At 48.8% G+C, this 23,360-nt stretch overlaps 1 protein-coding gene across 7 annotated transcripts in view; it reads right to left on the bottom strand.

The window, feature by feature from the left end:
- The window catches only part of LOC119461693 (neprilysin-1), a 559,943-nt gene that overhangs the window by 317,508 nt on the left and 219,075 nt on the right, over nt 1-23,360 (bottom strand). The window lies entirely within an intron of this gene.

The raw sequence follows: 23,360 nt of genomic DNA, 5'->3' as shown, positions 1-23,360 counted from the left end.
AAATGTGTGTAGAAGTACGAACTCCCAGCACAAGATGACGTATCAATGAGGCCAGCGTTATCAGTGATGCATGTTAGCACTTCAGCACTCCTATCCCGCCTTATGACTGACTGAGTACGATCAGACGGATTGCATACACAATTGAAGTCTCCCATGAGAACGACATAACGATGGCAATCTAGCACGTTAGCCATAGCTTCAAAAAACTTAACTCAATTAGCTTCATCACTGAAAGCATAAACATTAAGTAAACGCCACAGTACACCATGCAACTGAAAATCGCAACTTATGAAGCGGCCTTGGCTGTCGACGTTATAAATTAGATCAGAAAAAGGAAGATTTCTTTTGAGAAACAAAAAACAACCCGCGGAAAGGCCAACAGAGTGTAATACGCAAACAAAGTAATCTGTGAGGAAAGGCTGCAGGACATTGCCGGTCATCTCATCGCTCTCCAACTTTGTCTCCTGAATGGCGACAAAGTCAAAGCGGCCATGAGATAGTAATTGGCGCAGCTGTACCTGTTTCTGTCGAGATCTCAGCCGCCGTACATTCAAAGTTGCAAAGCTCAGTTGCTGTGATAGCGCCATGGTTATTGACAATTGTTTTAGGTATGTTGCATCGAGTTTGGTGACGCCTCTCGAGAGGTGACACCTGGGCTTCTGGACCTTGATCGTCGAGATCCTCCCATCTTAAATGCTTTACGACGAGGTCCTTTCAAGGAAGGATCGCTGCCTTCCGTCGTCTCCCCTGACCTTGTCTCGCACATCGCACGACGCTTGGCCTCTGCCCCAGAACCAGGCACACCTGCAGTAGGATGCTCGCTAGGCTGTGGCCCAGCGTCCTGCAGATCAAGCGCAGGCACGGCAGAGGCACTCACATCAGCACTTTCTTGCGGAGCAAGTGATGACACGGGAAAGGAACGCACATCAGAACATCTTGTAGTGCGAGCGACGACATTATCGAGGCATCCACTACATCTTGCTGAGGACTGTGGGAGGACACTGTCTGCACAGCTTGAGACACGTCCTCGTGCGGTGATGCATGATCTTGAAGCGCGGTTGATGCAACTCCGCTTACTTCCTGCTTAGGCAACGCTGACGTGTCTTGAGCCATATGTGATGTCGTTGGTCCGATTGCTCCTTCTGTTGATAAACCTCCTGTTGCGTCGAGGACTTTCGTCGCGTCCATGAGATGTTCTTGGACCACCTCATCAGGGGGACGCGTGCCATGCCGGAGCTTATTTGCATACGTCAAGGTGCATTCATCAGCTGAGTGCCCAAATCGGCAACAACTATCACAACGAGGCGTACGACAATGACGGCGTATGTGTCCCACTTTATTACAGCGAAGACGCAGTGGTGGCCTTCCGGGGATTAAAACAAGACATTGTGTACCACATATTGTCAAAAGATGTGGCACCTCGCTGACAGAAACACCATCATTCAATGACAGCATGACGTCCCGGTTGAAGGTCCGCATGTCTTCCATGTCGGCGACTCTCCAATTTTCAAGCTTGATTGACTTAACTTTTCCATGGAATTGAAGCGCTTCCTTTATATAGTCATCTTCTAAATGCTCAGGAAGCCACAGGAGCTTCATTTTCACGGCCTTTGGCTCGGGGTCTATCACCATGCAGCGCCGGTTTTTAACTTGGAGCTCCCTATAGTTCACAAGTGTTGTTTTTGCCACACTGGTTTTGCACGTCACCATCCAAACATGCGACATCTGAAACTGTCCGATAGACCTGATCTCTTTAAGGTCAATGGCGTTACGTAGAGTATCTCTGAAATCTTGGGCACGGTATGGACGTCCAGCAAGGTCGGCATGAAGAAAGACGGAATTCGCAACAAGCTTACCCGTAGGTAGACGGGGAAGAACGGTCCGGTAACTATTACTACTAGGCTACACAGCCACGCTTCCGAAACATACATTCAAGCAAACCACATGATTGCGTTCGAGCGCCGTCGTCTTCGTCGAAAAAAATAAGAAAATGGTGATACGTCATCGGAGGCGAGGCCCCACGCCTGCACGGATTTTTTGTGAAAACAGTCACACCCTTCGCCAATGCGCCACGCTACAGTGTTGCCACGCATTACGGGACGGCTCTCGAGTTGCCGCCGCTTTGCGTAAGGTGGTAGCTGGGTAGTCTGGGCTCATTTCTCTGCGCCGCCGTACTTGCAAGTACGTAGCCGGCAGGCGTCGCGAGCATTCAAACTGTATTTTAGGGGCGAAGCACCTTAGGGCCGAGCCCTGTCCCTCCCTCCTCGTCCGTTGTCCGTAGCTCTGCTTTGTATGGAGACCGCTAGGGGCGCTGCGGCGCACAAGGGCTATATAAGCGCTGTATATACTGTATACACATGTGCAGTATACATATGTATATATATATATATATATATATATATATATACGCGTACATGTACGCGAAGCTCCGGAAGCCGGAAACCGGCTTCCGGAGAACGCTTCCGGCGTTCTGCCGCCGCTTCCCGCGCTCTCGCCGCCTCTGGGTCTACTTGCCGGCGTCGCCGTGCTGCTGCACTGATCACAAGGCAGTCTTAATGAAGGGAACACGACGTTCGCACCTCAATACCATATACGACCAATAAAACAACATTCTATATACTGTACACATGTGTTGTCACTCATTTGCATGTTCGAGTGGGGAATGTACGGGGGATTCACGGTTACCCGAATGATCCCCCGGTGCTTCGCCCACTCATCATCATTCACTTCGTGTATATGCCGTGATTTTTCTTCTCTATCATCACCAAGCAGCTAATGGTGTTTGGCAGCCACTTTTTATTGCGATAGCAATTATATGGACACTCAAAAGCAGATTTCTGCCGTCGGCGTCGCCGTCGCCGTCGCCGTTGCCGTGAGGTTCCGTATGACGTCATTTGGAGAAGAAATCGTCGCCGCGCGCCGAACGCTGTATTTGCGAGTGAAAGGGCGCGAGGGGCGCGTCTTGCACGGGGAGTGAACGCACGGCGGAGAACAAACGCGCGTTCTGCGCCGTGCTCGCTTAAGGGCTGCAGAAGTAGGCGTCTCTGTTATCCTTCACAATCACCATGTATGTAGAGCAAACGCGCCTTCTTCCGACGAGCGAGAGGCCGTGGGGGAGGGGGAGGGAAGGGAGGCGACGTTTAGCTGCGGCACGCAGTGCCTATTTATATCAGAGGCTCCGGCAACAGTCACCAACGCCGCACGCATTTTGAGCGAACGCGGGCAAAACGCCGATGGCGTCGACAACAGTTCTGCGTGTTGCCGATGCTGCTGCATGTCCAAGTTTATACAGCTGATAAAGCTAATATCATTACTCCGTATAGCTCTCTACAAGTTTGCTATCGCAATTGATGCTTCGCCTTTCAGGTGAAACTGCGACAACTTTTTACGTCTCTGACTTTTGAGAAAGAGCTTCGCGTCGTAGTGCCGTACACCAGAGAGGTCTTCAATTACACTGAATGGTTACCGTCGCTTAAAACTGACTTTTCCCACGGCTTTACCCTTACAGGGTCTTCAGACGCGTCGTTTATTCTTTGTTTATTTGATTGTTTTATTTCTTTACGTTGCTAGATGCAGATTGGTTCTGAGAACTATACGGTGACTAATGCGGCATTGCCAAATTAATCCCGTTTGAAACCAATATATTTTTGATACGTTCACGATTAAGTACACGTTTGTCTTCTTCCTCATTACAACATAATAAAAAGTCATTTATTAGCATGTAGGACTATGCAGAAACAGTATTTACTGTATTCCCAAAACTACTGTTGGCGTGTTCACCAATATATATATATATATATATATATATATATATATGTCATTGTCACTGTTATCCTTAATGAAAAACGTTGGGTCTAGAAATGTTCAGTTTTCAAGCATGTTATTGAAATATTAAATCACTGGGAGGACCGGCTGATTTAGAAAGCAAAGTTCATTGACGCTTTCTGCGCCACCTCCACCTCCCTTGTAGAAGCTTCAGCGTGCGCGTTTTGTCTGCACTGTGAATCTCAAGTGCAGTCCCGTGCACCGCATCTACAACGGTCACCGCGGCTTCACTTATTGCGTGTTTCACGCCGTTTTGGTTCTTTGTTGCTCAGAGGGGCCGGCCAAGGTCGGCCGCAAACACGAAGGCGCATCGCCGCCGCTCTGTCTATATAGAACGGCGTATACTCAGTAAAATACACACCCGTCCCTTGCGATCGGCGCTCTGTGCCAGTCTTGTCGAGGTTACCCACCTCAATTAGAAACATTTAAGCTCCATAGAGCCTGGTACACTCATTTTTGTGGGCGAGGCCGGAAAACAGCTTATACAAGCTAACAATGTTTTGAAGCCACAAAGAATTGCAATAATAACCGACCTTTTACAGCGCAGCGAAAGCTTGCGATGTGCCTCTTTGAGCCCATAAAACCCCTTCCGCCACCTGGCGACTGCTGCAGAAACTCCAGAGGTGCGGCGACACACTTGCGGCGTTCGTTTTGCCACCTCTTCTATTCTACCTCCGTGGCAGCAGTCATATCATGTTTACGATTGACACAGCTTGTGTTTTTGCAAATAGTTTATCCGTTGCATAAGGAAATGGCTAATTCTACATCAACGACACAGGCTCTTCTAAATGGGTTGCCGGCGTGACAAACACCGCCCGAACAGGTACGTCGACTCAAGCATAGATTTTCATACCAAGATTACTAGGGGTAAATCGAGCGCTGCAATCGCCTTACAACTTCTGCGTCATCTGCAATACATATATCTTACGACCAAATGACGTGCATTCGTTGACAAAGAGCATTGCAGCTTCTTTTATTATTTTTGCGGCTTGGTTGTATAAAGTGAGCGACAAGAATAGGGAGATTTGAGAGGAGGAGGAGGAGGAATAAACTTTAATTTAGTACAGCAGATTTGTGAGACCTAGGCCTCTCTACCTAGGTCACGGCCTCGAGCCCTTGGGCCCTGGCGGCATCGTCGGCCTGCTGGATTGCCTTAAGTTGGTCTTCCGGTGCAGAGCTGAGTAGCGCGATCTCCCACTGCTCTCTGGTCTTATGTGTTTTATTCTCTGTGGGCACCGAGGACAAGCCCAAACCATAAGTTGTAGGTGCGCCCTTTCTGGGAAGAGTCTGCATCTATCTGTGCAAAGGTCCGACAAGTAACGGTGGTAGGCAGCGGAGGCTCAATTTTTTTTGTGATTAGCATTCTTAGGCTACTTGAAGCACATTCCGGTGTCTATCTGCCTGTCTGTCTATGTAATCGTTTTCCCGCGCACTAGGGTCCCACGGTAGTTCATGGTCTAATGGGTAGAACAGCGGGCTCCTCTGCTGCGAGAAACATGTTTGAAACCAACCATTGTACAAACCAACTTGGGTCACGTGGTATGTGCAACTCGTCAAGAAAAGAAATCCTTTAATATTTCTCAGCTGCCTGGTGGAATCGAACCCATGTCATAAAAAAATGGGGGAAGCTTCACACTTCTGGTGCGAAGACTGGGCAAACAGCGAAACTGGCTACCTAACCTAGCTTGATCTTGGTTCGGACAAGTTTTTGCGAGTTTATGTTTCGAGACTCGGCCACGTTTTGCGCAAGATGACCCCGGAATCATCGACAGCCCAAGGAGCAACGAACGCTCGGTCATTAAGCATCTGGACGCTTCTGGATGCTCAAACGCTTTTGCTCGAATTCGCGGGCTCGTAATTCCGGATCTTCTACGAATCACCGACGTTTCGCTGCCGCTTCGGCAGCGCGATACTCGGGATCGGACCGAAGTTGTCTCACTCGCCCTCGAGTAGCGGCGCGGGGGCTATTTTGCCGCGCTTCCTCTTCTTCGGGAGTGATGCTCTTCTTCGGCGACGTGCTCACGGCGACGCATCTTCACGGCGACGCATCTTCACGGCGACGTGCTCGGCGCAGAGATGGCAGGGCCTTTGTGTTGCCGCGGCGGTGACGCGGAGCTATATTTCCCGTGGGTCGGCGCAGTGACTTTACGGCTTAAGGCCAACATATAGTCCAGCGTTTTCGGCGCGCCAGGCCGTGGCAGGCGAAGTCGGATACGCTACGCCAGCCACGCCAGCCTGTGGAGGAAATTTGCCTCCTTACAGTTCGGTGCGTACGCCGCGCGAGGCTCGCGCCATCTCTCTGTGTGGGAGCGCAACTTCACGGCCGCGCGAACAGCTATTTCCATGGCCCATGCCCATTCTCGCTTTCTGCCAGCATGTGCCCGCGCCGTCCGAGTTGTGCGCCTTTTTTTTTTTTTTTTTTTTGACAGGACAAGACACTTTATTTCAGACAACCAACATACATAGTTGCGTTAGGGATCGGCGTAAAGGCACATAAAGCCTGACAGAGCGCCGATCATCCGCTTACACATACATGAAATGTGTAAGCGGATGATACCGCAGCGATGGCCTAGCGGTAGAGCATCCGCCTCGTATGCGAGAGGTACCGAGTTCAAATCCCGGTGCCGCCGGGAACCCACCGGTTTTTCTCATGGGTAGAGATGTCCCCTGGCCTGGTGCTCGGCTGTCGGACCATGAGAACAAATATAAAAACATGAGCAAATCTAATAGCGAGTCATGTGACCACTTACAGCAACGACTGCAGCTATTCTGGACGGTAACGAGTCGTAAAGTGATCGAACATATTCCCGATCGGCTTTCAGCCTTTCCCACTCGTTGCTGACTTGCGCCCACAACTGGTCCGAAGTCGCGGAATAAAGGGGCTTCCTTTCCAAAGAAGCTTTCAGACGGCCCCACACGTTTTCTATCACATTCAGGTCCGCTCCTTTCGGAGGCCATTCCAGTAGCTGCATGTGCTGCTCCGCCTGGAACTCCTTGACAGCCCGCGCCGTGTGTATCGGTGACCGGTCCTGTTGGAACAGGTAATCACCGTCTGGGAATAAACTGCTCGCATATGGCAACAGCACATTGTTCAAAATGTTGCAGTATTGTTCCGACAATAAGTGTCCACGTATACGTTGCAGGGGCCCTAAACCATATCTTGAAACAGCACCCCACACGTTCACACTCGATCTCCCACTGGCAGAAACACCTTGCACGTTGTCCGGGTCGTTCCTGCGTGGCATTGTGACGTTAACTAAAACAATTGCTTTTCAAAGCAGGAAGTTTGCCTCACCGTGTGCCTGGTAGTCTCCAAACACGCAATCTTTGGTCTTGTCGCGTCGAAAACGTCGACTCAGGGGGTCCACATCTCGAAAGAGGGCCAAAAGAGATTTCAGCTGTTGTCTCTGGGCGCCTCTTGTCCAACCACAGACGGCCTTGTAGACGAGCATCCGCCGCGGCTGTGGGAGGCAAGTGCTGCCGCCGGGCACCTACCGGTAAAATAGGTACAAGCGCGCTCCCGGCCTGGTGCTCGGCCATTATGGGACCTGAGCGCTTGGAAAGGGGTGTTTGACCTCAACCCGAAGGTGCCCCCACCTAAATAGGTGCTTGGGGCGCCACATGGGAAATGACCGCCATGGGAGCGGCCCAGACACCACTTTTTCCGTGCTCACGTTGGTTTCGACGGGAATTCAGGGCGCAGGCTCCTTTCCCAAGCGCATCACCCCTGAAGGAAGCCGAACGCCAGGCCGGGGTACGCTTGCACCCTTTTGAACCAGTGGGTGCCCGGCGGCGGTGGGAATCGAACCCACAGCCTCCCGCAGCCGCATGCATAAAATATGAACAAAAGTTCGAAAAGAAAGCACATCATGATTTTTTTAATACGCAAACACAAAAAATACCTTATACACATCTCTCACTCCGTGTGCTGTTTGAGTGCCTTCACGGCATGGCGTTAACCTGTCCTGCCAGCCAGAAGATCGCACTCCTAGTGCTAGTGCGTCGGCTACGTCAAAAGCGGAAGCGGACCGTGTGCATACATCCTCCCTTGCGCTGTCATCTTCCACGGACGTTCAGAAAGCCACAGCTGCGCTTTCTCAACGAGCGCCGCAAGCCGCCATTTTGCGTTCTGCCCACTGCCCCTACAGCGCGCAGTGCATTCTGATTTAGCGGCAGCCGCGTGAAATAGAACATGTTCTATCTCCCCGCCAGCGGCGCTGAGCGCGCCCGACGCAGCTGGGCACGCCGGCTACGCCGTGACGCCAAACAAGATTGTGCACTTTTCACCGGCGTTGCTTAAACGCGCCGTGCGCGTTACGCCGGAGTATATCTTGCCCTTTAGCTCCGCCTCGCGCAGCCGCAGCAACCACTCCGCACTTCGCGGTGACGTCATGGCTCGGCAAAGCTAAGACGAAGCGATGCGGCGCGCGCGATGACATCACGGCTCACGCAGCTGTGGCGAGGATCGGCGCGGTCAGCGCAGCTGGGGCGAAGCATTGTTAGGCGACGAATGGTGACGTCATCGCCAGGCGGAGGTTTTGCGGCGTATACTCGACGGACTATCCTCGACCTTAAACAGCTTCGCTAGTTCACAGGGTCTGTGGCATTGAGCTTACACCCTTCCTGCACAACCTCCAGGATCGGCCCACATTTCGGGCGTACACCACCGGGCTACCTCTAAGCTGGAGAACTAAACCTGCTCTCCGTAACAATATTCACAATGCAGTCTCAACCGATATTCGGATAGGTGCTACTTGTTAAAGCCATGGCCAAGCGCGCAGTGGCCCAGCGGAACGAAGTGGCGGCTTTACAAGCAGAGCATGCACACGCAGCAAGAGCCAACCGAACGCGTATGAAATGGCCGACATAATAAAAGTTGTAGTAACACAGAGCACTATAGAAAACAGCAACACTTGATTAACAACAATTACTGTGCAAGATAACATAAAATCACTTCAGTAAAGCGATGAATTGGGCTATGATCTCAGTCATCATTCCTCTTGTAACGCGCCGAGTGAAACTAAGTACGGCTACCCACACAACATACATAAGACAGAACGAGAAGCTACAATGCGCCTTCTTTCGCGCCTTTCGCCATTGCGCCTACTTGTCCTGTCTGGTGTATCCTTTTGTGTTAGTAGCCAAACTCAGTTGCACTCAGCTCATTTCAATATTAGGATAAACTCGGGTTGCTCTCTGGCCATAGGCCAGCGCTTAACCCTGAGCCTTTTAGAAAAGTCTTCTAACCCCATCGATCATAGCATGTCTCGGCTCCGGCTAGCTCTTGCCGACCTCGTTTACATATTTTATTGAAGCTTTACAGAACGCCATTCTCGAAAACCCCGATCACCTAGTAAAGTTAGCCCACTTCGGCGTTGCTAGCGGCCTGCCTCGCGCGATTTAGTTGGTGTCTACCTCTCTTCGTATGTCCCTCCTCCCCCACCAGCGACTTTCGGTCCTCCCTTGTCTTAATAAAAGAATTCATTCATTCTTTTGTAGCCGTGCCACAAACGCGAGAGCCCCATTTTCCTGCAAAGCCTGTTTTACCACAGATGTAGTTGGTAATGTGGCAAAGCCAGTCATATCAAACCTCATGCCAGCATTATGTGGTTTTGCGTTAAAGGAACTATGACATGATAATTTCGACTGTTCACTTTTAACAGCGAAGCTGTTTGGGCTGGCGGTTGGTTCGTCGGCCGTGCGCAGAAAAACCGCCGCCGAGCGATGACGTCACCATGCGTCGCCTAGCAACGCGTCACCAAGCTGCGCCGAGGTTCGCCACAGCTGCGGAGGCAGTGCTAAGCCGTGATGTTATCGGGCGCGTCGCATCGCTTCGCACCAGCTTTGCCGAGCCATGACGTCATTAACCGTGCCCCCACGTGCCGAGCCTTGCCACAGCTGCGGAGGCGGAGCTAAGCCGCGACGTCACTACGCTGATCTTCATTATGGCTTCGTGTCGCCGCGGCGGCGAAACAATGCCCCGCGTCTCCGCACCGATCACATCACCGTGACGATGGGGTTACCGAAGAATTGCGTTACTCCCGAAGAAGAGAAAGCGCGGCGCTAAAACCGTCGTGCCGCTACTCGAGAGCGTTTGAGGCGGCTTCGGACCAACCCCGAGAAGCGAGGATTTGCCCAGCGTAGTTGTGACATCGGACGGTGACGAAAAGAATGACGATGGCTGCTACTGAAAAAAAAAACAAAAAAACAATACTGTACATGCTTTAATCACCGAGTGTTCATTGCTCTTTGGGGTACTAGTGATTCCATCGTGATACCACGTAAAGTAAATTTTGGCCAGGTCTCGAAGAAAAAGCATAACCTCGCGAAAACTAGGTGAGATAAAACCCAAGCTAAAGGTAGGTGGTATCGCCTGCTTCGCTGTTTTCACTTTCTTCGCACCACTAGTGTGAAGCTGCTCGATTTCTTTTATTGGATGTCCTAGATCCCGAAAATCTACAAAGACATGCTAGGAAGCCTCAAAGGGCGCTATATAATTTATTATAACTTTGCTACAGCTAGTTTCAGTTTCTGTTCCTATGAAGCTAATGTGTCGTGATGTCACCATTCAGGCGGCGAGGCCGCTGCTCTTTTCACCGGGCAAACAGGGCAGTGAGTACAGAAATGCGTGAGTGCAGAGAGCAGCCAAAGTATCTAATCGCACTGTCAAAAACATTTTTAATACAGAGAGGGCGTACATGAGGAGACGATGCACTGCTTGCGTTTGATGTGGACTTCAAAAAGACAACTTATTGAAAACTTATCTACTATCCATTGGCACTCCTAAAAAAGCGCCGTTTTCTCTTTTGGCTAGAGTTACTGCACCACCTTGCTTAACGCTACAAATGGTAACTTTTAGATAGCAATTCTCAAGCGCACCTGAATGAACTCGTGTGCATAAAAAAACTGTTTGAACTTCTCGCTCGAGCCAGCGCTCCACCTTGTCGCCCACGTGCACAACGTCCAGTTCTAAGTTCATATCAATGTACGCGATAACAAAAATTCTAATATCTAATGGAATACTTTTCCTTGTCATTCCAATTAACTGTTGGCTGTTTCGCAGCTTGCATGCGGCCCTGTTTGGTGCCTCCATGAGTCGGCAGCCGGCTGATCGCGAAAGCGGAGGTGTGTAACTGCAAGCACCCTTGCCGAGCTCCCGCTTGAATTTCGCAGTATAATGACATTTCTGGCCACGTGATATTTGAACATAATATTCAGATTGTGCGTTTACCACCAACGCTAGGGCTACGCCACCATCGCTCGATAGAAGTGCCACCGACAGCGTTCGATGGGAAACTCGCGTCTTGTTCGAGGCCTGCTTAAAGTACCTGCGAGGTTCCCGATGGTGCTCGCCTTATTCGCTTTCTCCACCACTACCTTTCGTTAATTTCTATCAAAAAGCCTCTCTAGATTACTTTTCTCTCCTTTTCCTTGCCATTATCCCACTCGCCCTGATTACTGCGACCACTCCTGCTTTTCCTAGACAGTTCATATCTTCTCGACAACATGTCGGCGTACCTGACGAAACATGTTAATATATGTGAGAGGCAGCAGGCGTTTTCTTCATATAAATTTACGTTGAAACCCCTGCTGAGTTTTTTGGAGGCGAGAGGCAAGTGACAGAATAGCCGAAAACCGGCCCAACTCTACTCTGTAGTTTTTTTTTTTATCTGTCCACTTTTTTATTCCCCTTTACTGTGAAAGGTTGCACTTTTTTCTTTTGCTACTCTTTTTTGCTCTTTCTTTCTCAATGCTACTTGGTGCATCAATTCATGCGGCAACCAGTGACGTGTTTTTCCAAGTAGCAACTGCACTCGAAAGCATGCTGTCAAACGGATAACAGTGAGCTGCTCGTAGTATCTTATAGCTGCTAGGTATCTTATAGACCCACACGAGGGTTTATTACACAAGAAGTGTCATACACAACTAAGAAAGATACATGTAAGTAAAACAAAATAATGCAGTGCAAGCGATAAATGCATAGAAGAATACAAGTTAAAAGGCATACAACATAATACTGCAGAACTAGTGGAATCTGGGTATTTAACCAGTTTTTGTTAATAAAATACAAATTCAACCGAGCATACAAGCAACAGTGTTCATTTAAATTTGGTAACGAACGAAGATTACAGATTGGTTACATTGATAATTGTTTCTGCTAAGTACATTTATGCTACCCATACAAGGGATTAGAATTGAGGCGCACCCTCGCCATCTTGTTTCTGGGGTTTTACGTGCCAAAACCAGTTCTGATTATGAGGCACGCCGTAGTGGAGGGCTCCGGATTAATTTTGACCACCTGAGGTTCTTTAACGCGCACTACAACGCAAGCACACGGGCGTTTTGCATTTCGGCTCCATCGAAATGCGGCCGCCGCGGCCGGGATTCGATCGCGCGACCTCGTGTTCAGCAGCTCAACGCCTTAGCTAAGTGAGCCACCGCGGCGGGTGCACTCTCGCCAACTCCCGGAAGTCCACTGTTGGTATATTGTATAAAATTTGTCACAAGCTTCACTGGCGTTCGCTTTTTCCTACTTCAGAAAAGCTCAAAGGTCAAGCCCACATAGCATAATTTATACGTTTATCGATTTATACATTTATCGTCACTATGTTCTGTCCCAGTCAAGAAACTATGGTGCCAGCTGAACTAAACCTACACACATGAAAGTTTGAGGGCAATTATCTGCATGTTAAGGGGCCCGATGAAACTGCTTTCTTGAATTCATTGGCCACTGCCACACGATCAAGAACACTGCCCCAGAAGCATGCCTAACCACACGTTTCTCTTGGTGTAGTCATCGTAGACGTTGTAATCGTCACGTAATTTCATTAACAATTTCAAATTTCTAATGTAATCGACAATGTGGCGCGTTCGCGCGCAATACTGTGGATAATTTTCTGCTTACACGCTGCGGCGGCTCAGTGGTGATGAGCCGCCAAGTTGACTGCGGTAGCGAGCATCACCTTGGGCATCAAAGTGATAGTAAGCGTTCAGTTTCATACAGCAACTATTTGAGGTAACACTTGCGCTATAATTGCGCGGTAGCTGCAATTAAGCTGGGCGATTCAGCCAGCAGGGGAATTATGGGAAGTACATGGATTCGCCCTTCCTTCCGGCTTCGAACGGCTTCGTGACTGTGTAAACTTGCCATTTTCAAGTAATAGTTCAACAAACAACAATCGTTAAATAAGCAATAAAGACTAACAGGGTATCTTATGTTATCCCTAAGACGACTAGACGGCGAAAGCCCTAGTGCCGATGCATTGAAGACGAACACATGACGTACACGTCCCCCTAAATTCGCTTACTCATCCCTCCTAATTCCAAAGGTCGAGGGTTCCACTTCCGCTCACGGTCGTGGGGTCCCGTGTCTTAATTAACTCTATCTTAATTAACTGTGCCTTAATGAACTTCACCTTCATTACCACCAAAGGTCATGGGCTCGACTACGACCTATCTATGGTCGTGGGTTCAACTCCCTCTTATGGTCGTGGTCGTGGGTTCGAAACCCACCAAAGGATGAGGTTTCGTAGACTTTTTGTGCATTTCGTGACGCCGACGCGTTTTCGCTCAAGGTCGACTGACTAATGAGACATATAAGGCTTTCGCCTTAATATAATCCTACGGCAGGATTCGAACACAGCACCTCTAGAACTAAAGCCAGATATTGAAACCATTACGCCAAGGTCGCATGCATCGACAAGCGGTTTAGAATTTCGCGCAGGCAAGCCAGAGCGTTGAGGCGCTTGGCACCTTTCGATTTGGTCACCTCGACAGGCGGAACCACTGCAATTAGTAGCGATTGTATACGTGTTCGCAGAGTCTTCTGCCCTTAAAAAGTATAGACTGGTCTGAAATTTACAAAAATGAAGGCAGACAAAGGGCAATAAACAAAGCCACAAGAACGTCTCAATCCGCAAGCACGAAGATTAGACAAATTCATGTACTACCCATTGTTTACAAGGGCATCAAAATTGTATTTAACCGCCCTTTCTGCTCATGCGTGAGGGGCAGTTGTTGCGAGAGAAACATGTGGTGGCTTTTGGTCCTTGAGACCTGTCAATGTTCTCGCCCTAAGTACTGCGGCGGACAACGTCGTTTGCTCGGTTCGTCCCTAGCCGAGCTCGCAGCACAGAATCGGTCTAGCGTAGCGAGAGAGTCACGTCCGAGGTGAGTTTGTTGAGTTTTATTGCGACGGCCGCATACTAAAATCTGATAGTTGCAGGGGATAGTATTGGAACTGAGGTGGGACGAAATTAATAGCAAAGCATTACGTCGTGCTGATGCCGTGTTTATTATATGAATTGAACTGTTTGTATTTGGTATGTGAAAGTAAGAAAGCTGAATGTTGTTACGCAATTTAATAGCTGTAGGTCATTGGGAGAGCTGTACAGCAACACAGGTCGACCACGTGATACAAATTATGGTGATACTAAGGCACAAGCATGGATGTATAATTGAAGAACGCGTACTTAATCCGCGTTATGATCTTGCACACGGGGCACGTCAGGTAGGCCACACAATGGCTCAAATCGCCACAGCCACGTCCAAAATATCTGTGAAGGCGTGCCAGCACATTTATGTAGGCGTATCCATGCTTTGGCTGCGACAGGAGACGTGACGGCGGGTGTGCGCGAGCATTACACGATATTCCGTGACCGTGGCCCCTTTCCCCTCTTCGTATGCTTCACAGCAATACATTTTTGTATGCTTGACCGCGTAACACCAGTGCATTACGGCGCCGGTGCACTGCGGCGAACCTGACTTTAGAAAACCGGCATTATGCAACGCGATAGAAAACACATACACGTTCAAGTGTTTTTCGTCAGTCTTTACCCCTCATTATTGAATGAAACATTGATAAAAAGTATGCGCACCCACATACAGTGCGTAAAAAGTATAAAACTTAATAGGCAGGCATCCATGCTCCAACTGGTTTTTGCAACTGTTTGCACAGGTCTTGACACCGTATAGCATGTACCAAGAAATGCTTCACAAGCAGTCGGCTCAATCAATTTGCAGTTCTAACCTTGTCAGTATCAATAACTAGGTGTTCATAAAAATAATTTGGATTCCGAGTGCACGCCTGCACTGACACCGTGCAGTATCATGTGGTTCTCAAAGTGTGTCAGCTATCTCGAGGTGTAATGTTCGATTCAATCTGATGGAGGACAAACTCTGATACGCTATGCATTCAGCCAGTTCTTCCAGATTCAGAAAAGACTAAAGCCCAGTGGAAAACTTGTAAAACTACAAAATAGCAGCTTACTTGACAGATCAAAAGTTGTTTCCAGTAAAGAAGCACCTGCACCGGCAGAAGTTCTAAGTCACAGTAAAAGCTATACTTAAGAAAGTATGTGCCACTGACGTTACACCAATAACAAACACGATTTCCCTGCAGGCATGAAAAAAGTCCTGGTGCGTCTTATAGCATCGTTGAGGTGTTTATCCCTCAGGGTCAAAACACTGAGATTTATTATCAGCATTAAAAAGTTATCTTAATCTGCCACTTTCTGAATGATGAGCCGACCGTGTTTCCATTTAGCGCCGGATCCAGCTTCACAAGATCACCACTCAATTGCCGTTTTTTACAGGAGCTAGGATGCCTGCATAAATAAATTTTCCCATTTTTGGGCACGGCACGCAGGCGCACATACTTTTTATCAAGCTTTTAAATCACGCACACAGGCGTACGTTACCACTTTCATTCAATAAAGAGGGGGAAGACCGACGAAAAGTGATCTTGAACGTGTATGTGTTTTCGATCGCGTTGCGTAATGCTGCTTTTCTACAGTCCACTTTGCCGCATTGCACCAATGTTACACGGCCAAGCACACACAATGTATTGCGGTGAAATATACAAAGAATGGAAAGGGCCACTGTCACGGGATATAGTGTGATACGCAAGAGCACCGGCCGTCAAGTCTCCTGTCACACTAAAAGCAAGGAGACGCCTAATAAATGTGCTGGCAGGCCTTCAGACCTTTTTCGGACCTGAGCTCTTGTTTGCCTCGAGAGCCTCGAGTGGCCAGTACCGCGGCAATTTTGCGTGTATTCGCGGGTTTCTTTCACGCTCAGAAAACCACTTTTACGTAGCACGTATTGAGCAACAGAAAGCTGTCTCGAAAGTTTTTCATGTTACTCTACAATTTTCTCATTGACACCTTTCATCCAATTATAATATTTGAGAAGTCGATTAATTAATAAGACTATGTAATTAGGCAGAATACAGAAAATAATCTCAGTATCTCCAAGCGACGGCAAACATTACCTAGGTTCTTTCCAGCCACGTAGCCAATTGCATATTCTTAAAGTTTGGCCCATATTAAGTGAAACACCCTGCGTATTGCGTGCTTCTTAAAGCTTCCTTGGTGCCTCTTACGCGCCGCGGATGACACGAAATACTCTTTATTCTTTCTTTAACAGAGCCATGATCGACATCCAGTTCTACATCATGCTTTTAAACACGCTGAAATTCCGCGAGTTCCTTTTTGTATTCCCTCGCACGTTGAGTGCCTCGATTACTGCTTACTAGTTCGACCCCGTGACACGCATACGCATTTCGGTTTTGTTACCGCTTGAATGCTTTAAGGTGACCTTGGCTAACCCTCCAATAGATTCGTCAGTTCTTGTTTACACCTACATTAAGCTCTCCAATTTTAATCAGGTTGCCGGAACAGATGCATCAAAGGCCAGCATTCGTGACTCCAAGCGCTGGTATCCTTATTTTTTTTAATAACAACGCGCAGAATAACACGTCATGATTTAAAAGACAGGCCCTTCGTCATTATCGACTATAGCCGTTGCTGTCATATTTCAATTCTTCGCCCTTCCTTCGCAGGATCTCACAGTTGGTATGAGCAGTACAGTGGTACGTCAGAAACAGTAAGAAATACAGCAATCAATGAACAATGGAAAACAGCGTGACGACGAGAAAGCAAGGGCGGCCTCACAAGGCAGTGATTTAGATTCAGGTTTTATGTATCGTCGTTATGCTCACTTGCTACGTTTCTTTCAACCACACACACCGCTCTTCGCTAAACCGCGAATGTAGGCATACGCCGTGTATAAGGATCATCAACATCATTAAAGCGGTCTTTGTACAACTCGCAGCACAGAGGCCGTTCTCACAGTGGGGTTTGCACGTTACAGAGCACACATAAAAAGACACTCTGCCCGCAGAGAGCCTTTTTATTTCAATCTCCCGCTTGCGCTGTTTCTGCAATTGAGGGGAGCAACTTTTTATCTCGGAAGGAAATTTACACTGTGATAGCAATGATATGAATACTCCAGGTGCATTTCTTTCTGTCGGCGTCGTCTGCATAGATCGGCGTCGTCTGTCCGCAACGTCTGCATAGACTGCCCCGTTGTACTTTCCATACTTAGCATGTAAAGATCTGGCTCTTGCCTTCCTGCGTTCCACATGTTGTATGAGATGTATATTCTTGGGCTTTAGTATAAGGCCTTGAGGAGTTCCCGCCGCACCTGAGTTTTTATGTCCCCGGCAGAAGCCTCAACCCAAATACCGATCCTCTTCAATATGTCCCTGCCCGCTTTCGGTTTCGAAACGCTAGCAAGCTGCATCACCAAGTGCACCTCCAAGGGCCGTATTGTGAAACGCTCCACTTGGCGAAATTTATTTTTTCGCTTTGCAGCTTTTCGCTTTTCGTTCATTAAAGTTTTACATCCATCAATCTATGCATCAGGCGCGCGATGATTTGCTGTTTTAGCAAATAAATGAGGACAAATGGCTCTCCGCTATCAAGAGCCCCGATGCCGGGGCGCTACTATGGACTGTCCAGAGGGCCCACGATGCGGCGGTCGGTCATGGCCTGACTATCCCAACGTGGGAGCGGCCCGCTGCGCGCTGAGTCGCGCACCTCAGGACGTTCATTAAAGTTTTACATCCATCCATCCATCCATCCATCAGGCGCGCGATGATTGGCTGTTTTAGCAAAATTGGATGAGTTGATTGGCTGGTTGAGCCCGATGTCATTCAATTTTGCTCAACCAGCCAATCAGCGCGCGCCTGAAAGCGAAAACAGAAATTTCGCCGAAGTGGAACGCTTCAGAATACGGCCCCAAGTCGACTGGCTTCCTGTGCGCGGCCTTGCCACGCGAATCTGTCCGGCCTCGCGGTAGGCACGAGACAAAAGGGCTTACCGCCAGGAGGCGCTCTCGCATATTAACAGACAATCCACCGCAGTGGGCATGTGCCAGTTATAGCGATGACAAGATGAACACAGACAACTGCGATGTCATTCAAATACGCTTCAAGATAACACCGCCATCCGTGCCGCGAAGGACCCTGCGACGGTTCGGTCGCGCATGCTGCTTTCGCCTATTGCTGCCTCTCGCAGTCTGGCTGCTCATCTACGTGAGCGTCATCGGGCGCACCGTTTTCGAGCGCACCTCCCGCATCTCGCTGACCACGGGCAACGCACAATGGCTCTGCGACCATCTCGCGGACCCGCGCCGAGTGTGGGGTCCAGATGTCAGCGTCGACGCTTTCGAACTGCCGGATGACCGCCAGAAGGCCGTCTGGAAAATGAAGGTGTCCGGCGGTACACCGGTGGACGGCCTGTCGCTTGGGACCGCCACTATTCATGTGCACCAGAGGCACTGGCGACATTGCGAGGTACTGCGGATCGCCATGTTCTGCGTGGGCCAAACCCCCTTGTGCGTGCGTTCGGTGACCAACACTACGTTGCAGGAGGGACGGGCGGACGCTGTCAACGCGACTCAGGTAGTCCGACTCGGCATGTCGCTGGCCTTCGCACTGTTGTACGCTGATCGCGTATTCCGAGCCCACGAGACCATGCTTACGATGTCGATCCAGAATGACTGAAAGGAAGTCGGCTGTCTGCAAAGTAGGCGGGAAGTGCTGCGCGTGTAAGAAAGAATGTGTTTTTCGCGACCATACTACCAGTTTGTGTGAACGCAAGCGAAATTCACTAGTGACCATTACCATTTGGCGCCGCAGCTTCGAAGCTGGTCGAAGACTTTACGCAGTCACGTGACACATTTGGCTTGGGCTGGACGACGATATGGAAGCGCTGTTTTTCGCAAAGTTATCGTTTTCCATCAATTTAGGGGCCCTTTGAGTTATGCATGGTTAATATAGGGCGAAAAGCTCCCTCAGCAAAGTTTTGTTAATGATTTGTGTCTTACACTTGTAATGAGGATATTGGCCAGGGCGTGGCATTGACACCGTGCGTGCAAAGTGTTAATGTCTTCGGTGCTCGTTGCAGCTAATTATTGAATATTCGAAGTTTGTGCTCATGCAAGAGAAATAAAACTTCGGTATTTCCTTTCCTGGTCACGTGACCTGCGTTACAAACGCTTGACTTAGAAGGCTCGTAATTACGTAGTCTTAATCGTAATGGCCTACCACTTGCCAATGAGTTGCGGAACAACGCACATCGCCGAAAGGGGTCAGTGTGTGAATAAAAACCTTTAGGCCCTGGCATCCTATAAAAAGGACACGAAGAGAAATTGTTCTTAATCGCTACGCAAATAGTTAGCAAACTCAAAAAAGAATTTGAGCTATTCTCCATACACCTCCGCCAGCATAGGCGACAGTTTCTTCATCCTTGTCTTCCTCAGAAAGCCGTAGAGGTGAAATCAAACTGGCGGAAGGAAAGAAACACAACTGCAGCAGTATCCACGTCTTTTGATAATATTTTACTCAATAACTATTGTCTCGGTAGCGATCATAGTTTTGTGTGTTGTTTCTGATATGTTTAGGGTGCATTTATATAAGGGAGTTTTGCGTCTCATTTGCGCATAGCCCGCAGCACGCCATGATCTTGGTGTCCTAAATATAGGACACCAGGGCTCAATGGTGGTCAAGGGCCCTGAGAGAGAGAGAATAAACTTTAATCAAAAGCACGCGAGCGTAGGTAGCTTCTCCGCTCTGCAGTGGGTGGTCCCCTCAGTCCAGGAGTCCAGCGGCCTTAGCTGCCCTTCCCGCTCAGTTGACCAGGCCCGTCGAGTCGTTAGCTGGACAGCGCTGCCTCCCATTGCCGAGTGGTGGTGTGTGTTATGGGTGTGAGCTGCGGTGTGTTTGCGCAAGCCCATACCATGTGGGCAAGCGTTGCACATTTATCGCAGTGTGGACATTTATAGGAATTCAGCGCAGGGTGTATGGCGTAGGTAAATACTGAAATGTGTATATGTGTTTGGAGTTTTCGCCATATTACGACTTCCTCTCGCGTCAGAGCATTATGCGGTGGAGGTAGTGTTCTTCGTGAAAGGCGATAGGCGTGTTGTAGGATGTGCGTGTAGGTTAATGGTATGGGCTCTGGTTGGAACTGCTCGGCGCGGTCATCTTGCGGCTCCCGGTGTGCATGCGCTCGGGCGTAGGCGTGGGCCTGCTGATTGCCACGTAAGGACTCATGCCCCGGAATCCACACGATTTGTATGTATGATGGCAGCTGGTGCGCTCCATTCAGAATGCTATGTGCGGCCCTGGAAATTTTAGACCTGGAATAATTTCTGTGTGCCGCCTGAGATTCCGTCAGAACTATGACGCAATCCCAGTGCGGTCTCGTCGTGATGGCTAACGCTATCGCTAGTTCCTCTGCCTCCACAGCGCTCACTCTGGAAACCGACGACGCATTTATTTCGATCCCGTGATTGTCGACTACGCTGGTGACGAATGCGGTGCTTCTTGCGGTGCAGGCCGCGTCTACATACAAGACATTGGAGTGGTTTCCGTACTTTCTCGCGAGCGCCTGCGCTCGAGCTTGTCTCCGTCCGATGTGGAGGTTTGGGTGCATGTTCCTGGGAATCGGTAAGACGTGCATAGTTTCTTGTATTCGTGTTGGCATTTTGGTCAGTGCGCTGGTCTTCCGTACGGAATATCCGAGATGCTCCAAGACGCAGCGTCCCGCTATTGTGCGTAGTAGTCTTTCCTTCTGGCTTACCAGGTGGGCCTCTATGATTTCCCGCGCGTTGTTGTACACTCCTGTCTCCTCGAGGCGAAAAGTAGCCGTTCCGGGTGGGAGTCCGAGCGCTTGCTTATACGCGTTGCGTATCAGCCGGTCGAGTATCTCCACTTCAGCCGTACTGAAATTTAAATATGGTGCCGAGTACGCAATGCGGCTCGCAATCAGAGCCTGCACTAGTCGGACAAGGGCCCTGAATAAGTTGAATGTACAAGCATACGTGAATATCTTAGCAAACATCTACAAGGATTCCACAGCTACCTTGGTTCTCCACAAGAAAAGTAGAAAGTTACCCATCAAGAAAGGGGTCAGGCAAGGAGACACAATCTCTTCAATGCTATTCACTGCATGCCTAGAAGAAGTACTCAAGCTCTTACACTGGGAAAGCTTAGGAGTGAGGATCAACGGTGAATATCTCACCAACCTCCAATTTGCTGATGACATTGTCCTATTCAGCAGCAATGGAGACGAATTACAGCAAATGATTGAGGACCTTAACCGAGAAAGTGTAAGAGTGGGGTTGAAGATTAATATGCAGAAAACAAACAATGTTCAACAGCCTGGCAAGGGAACAAGAATTCAGGATCACCAGTCAGCCTCTAGAGTCTGTACAGGAGTACGTTTATCTAGGTCAATTACTAACAGGGGACCCTGATCACGAGAAAGAAATTTACAGAAGAATAAAATTGGGTTGGAGTGCATACGGCAACCACTGCCAAATCCTAGCTGGGAGGTTACCACTGTCGCTGAAAAGAAAAGTGTACAATCATTGCATTCTACCGGTGCTAAAATATGGGGTTAGAAACTTGGAGGTTAACAAAGAAGCTCGAGAACAAGTTAAGGACCGCACAAAGAGCGATGGAACGAAAAATCTTAGGACTAACGTTAAGAGACAGGAAGAGAGCGGTGTGGATCAGAGAACAAACGGGGATAGCCGATATTCTACTTGACATTAAGCGGAAGAAATGGAGCTGGGCAGGCCATGTAATGCGCAGGATGGATAACCGGTGGACCATTAGGGTTACAGAATGGATACCAAGAGAAGGGAAGCGCAGTCGAGGTCGGCAGAAAACCAGATGGGATGATGAAGTTAGGAAATTTGCAGGCGCAAGTTGGAATACGCTAGCGCAAGACTGGGGTAATTGGAGATCGCAGGGAGAGGCCTTCGTCCTGCAGTGGACATAAAATAGGCTAATGATGATGATGATGATGATGATGATGACAGTGAGGACGCTGTTGCTTGTAACAGCTTCCGATTTCTGGTGTTATCTTTCCCGAGGCGGTAAGTCAGCCTGAGCTGCTGTATTGAGTGGCAAGGGGACTCTTATAGCGAAACGTCTGTGTATCAAGTACACAAATATGTTTTCTCTACTATAGGCAGTGTACGTGTTGGAGGTAGAAGAAGATGACGATGAAAACCGGGATACACATGTCCGGAACCGAGGGGTCGCAGCGGAGTGCCAGAACAAGAGGACCAGCGCAGCAGACTTTTAGAAAGGACTAGTGCGTTCCGTGCTTACGCATGGAGCATGCACGGCCCATCTTTATTTTCCTCCTCTTTGGAAGCCGGCACTAAGGCGCCGGTTGAGAGCGCCGACCTTAGCATCCCCGCGTTGCGGCGTCGGTTGGCGCTACACAGTTTGCTTTTGTAGGATTAGGGAGCAGTAATTGCTGCACAGTAGAGGAAAAATTGGCCATCTGAGACGAAAATATATTCTATAAAGCGGCTATCAAGTAGATGGAGCCCATATTCAAGTTTAATGATGAAGGAAATCTGCGTGTTGAAGGTAGAAGACGATGATGATGAAAAGCTGGAAACAGTTTCGATTTTGCAGGCTACGGGAGCAAAGATTGCGGTACGGTGGACCAAGAATTCGCCGTTTATGGCGAAAACACGTCTGACAAAGCGTCTACCAAGTAGGTAGAGGAAATTCAAGTGCTTTGATGAGCCGTGTATAAAGAGCACGAAGAATATTTGTTCGACCGTTGACGCACAAGAGCCACTGCGAAATTGGCATCATTAGATGTTTTCTACATTTAAATGTGATACAGCTGAGAATAATATGCATCTTCGAAATACTTTGAGTTGCTTTCTACAACCACTAAGCCCTGGTGTCCTATATATAGGACATGACGCCATATCTCATACCGATGTGATGCTCCAAATAAATATTTTTGTGTTTCTTATGCAGTTCTAAATCAATGCAAAACAATGGGGAAAAAAGTCTGCATGTTAATAAATTCAGGGCTGAAAGGGTTAACCATTATGGGGCGGCGAATTGTGATCAAAAAGTCCGTATACGCTAATTTAATTTTCAATATAGAGGACAAGCAAATGATAATGCCTTCCTGCGTTCACGGGCCCCTTCAGAACTCTTCTCTTGCGTGAAACTCAACCGCGAGAAACATCTGCATACTGACTGAGCAGGAAAATTTCCCTTAGCTTTCCGTACCGCGGAGCCTTGAAATAAATGTGTACGATTAATGGCAGCGAGCGTGAAATATGAGGATAAAGTGCCAGCACACGAAACACGAGGCCGACAAATGGTCATTCGCGCATGACATCATTATTCAATCCATGTCATT

Source organism: Dermacentor silvarum, chromosome 8, assembly GCF_013339745.2.
Source record: "Dermacentor silvarum isolate Dsil-2018 chromosome 8, BIME_Dsil_1.4, whole genome shotgun sequence".
In the NCBI taxonomy this organism is placed as follows: Eukaryota; Metazoa; Arthropoda; class Arachnida; order Ixodida; family Ixodidae; genus Dermacentor; species Dermacentor silvarum.
Note: the sequence above shows the minus strand (reverse complement) of the source record. Positions and strands in the feature narration are given on the sequence as shown.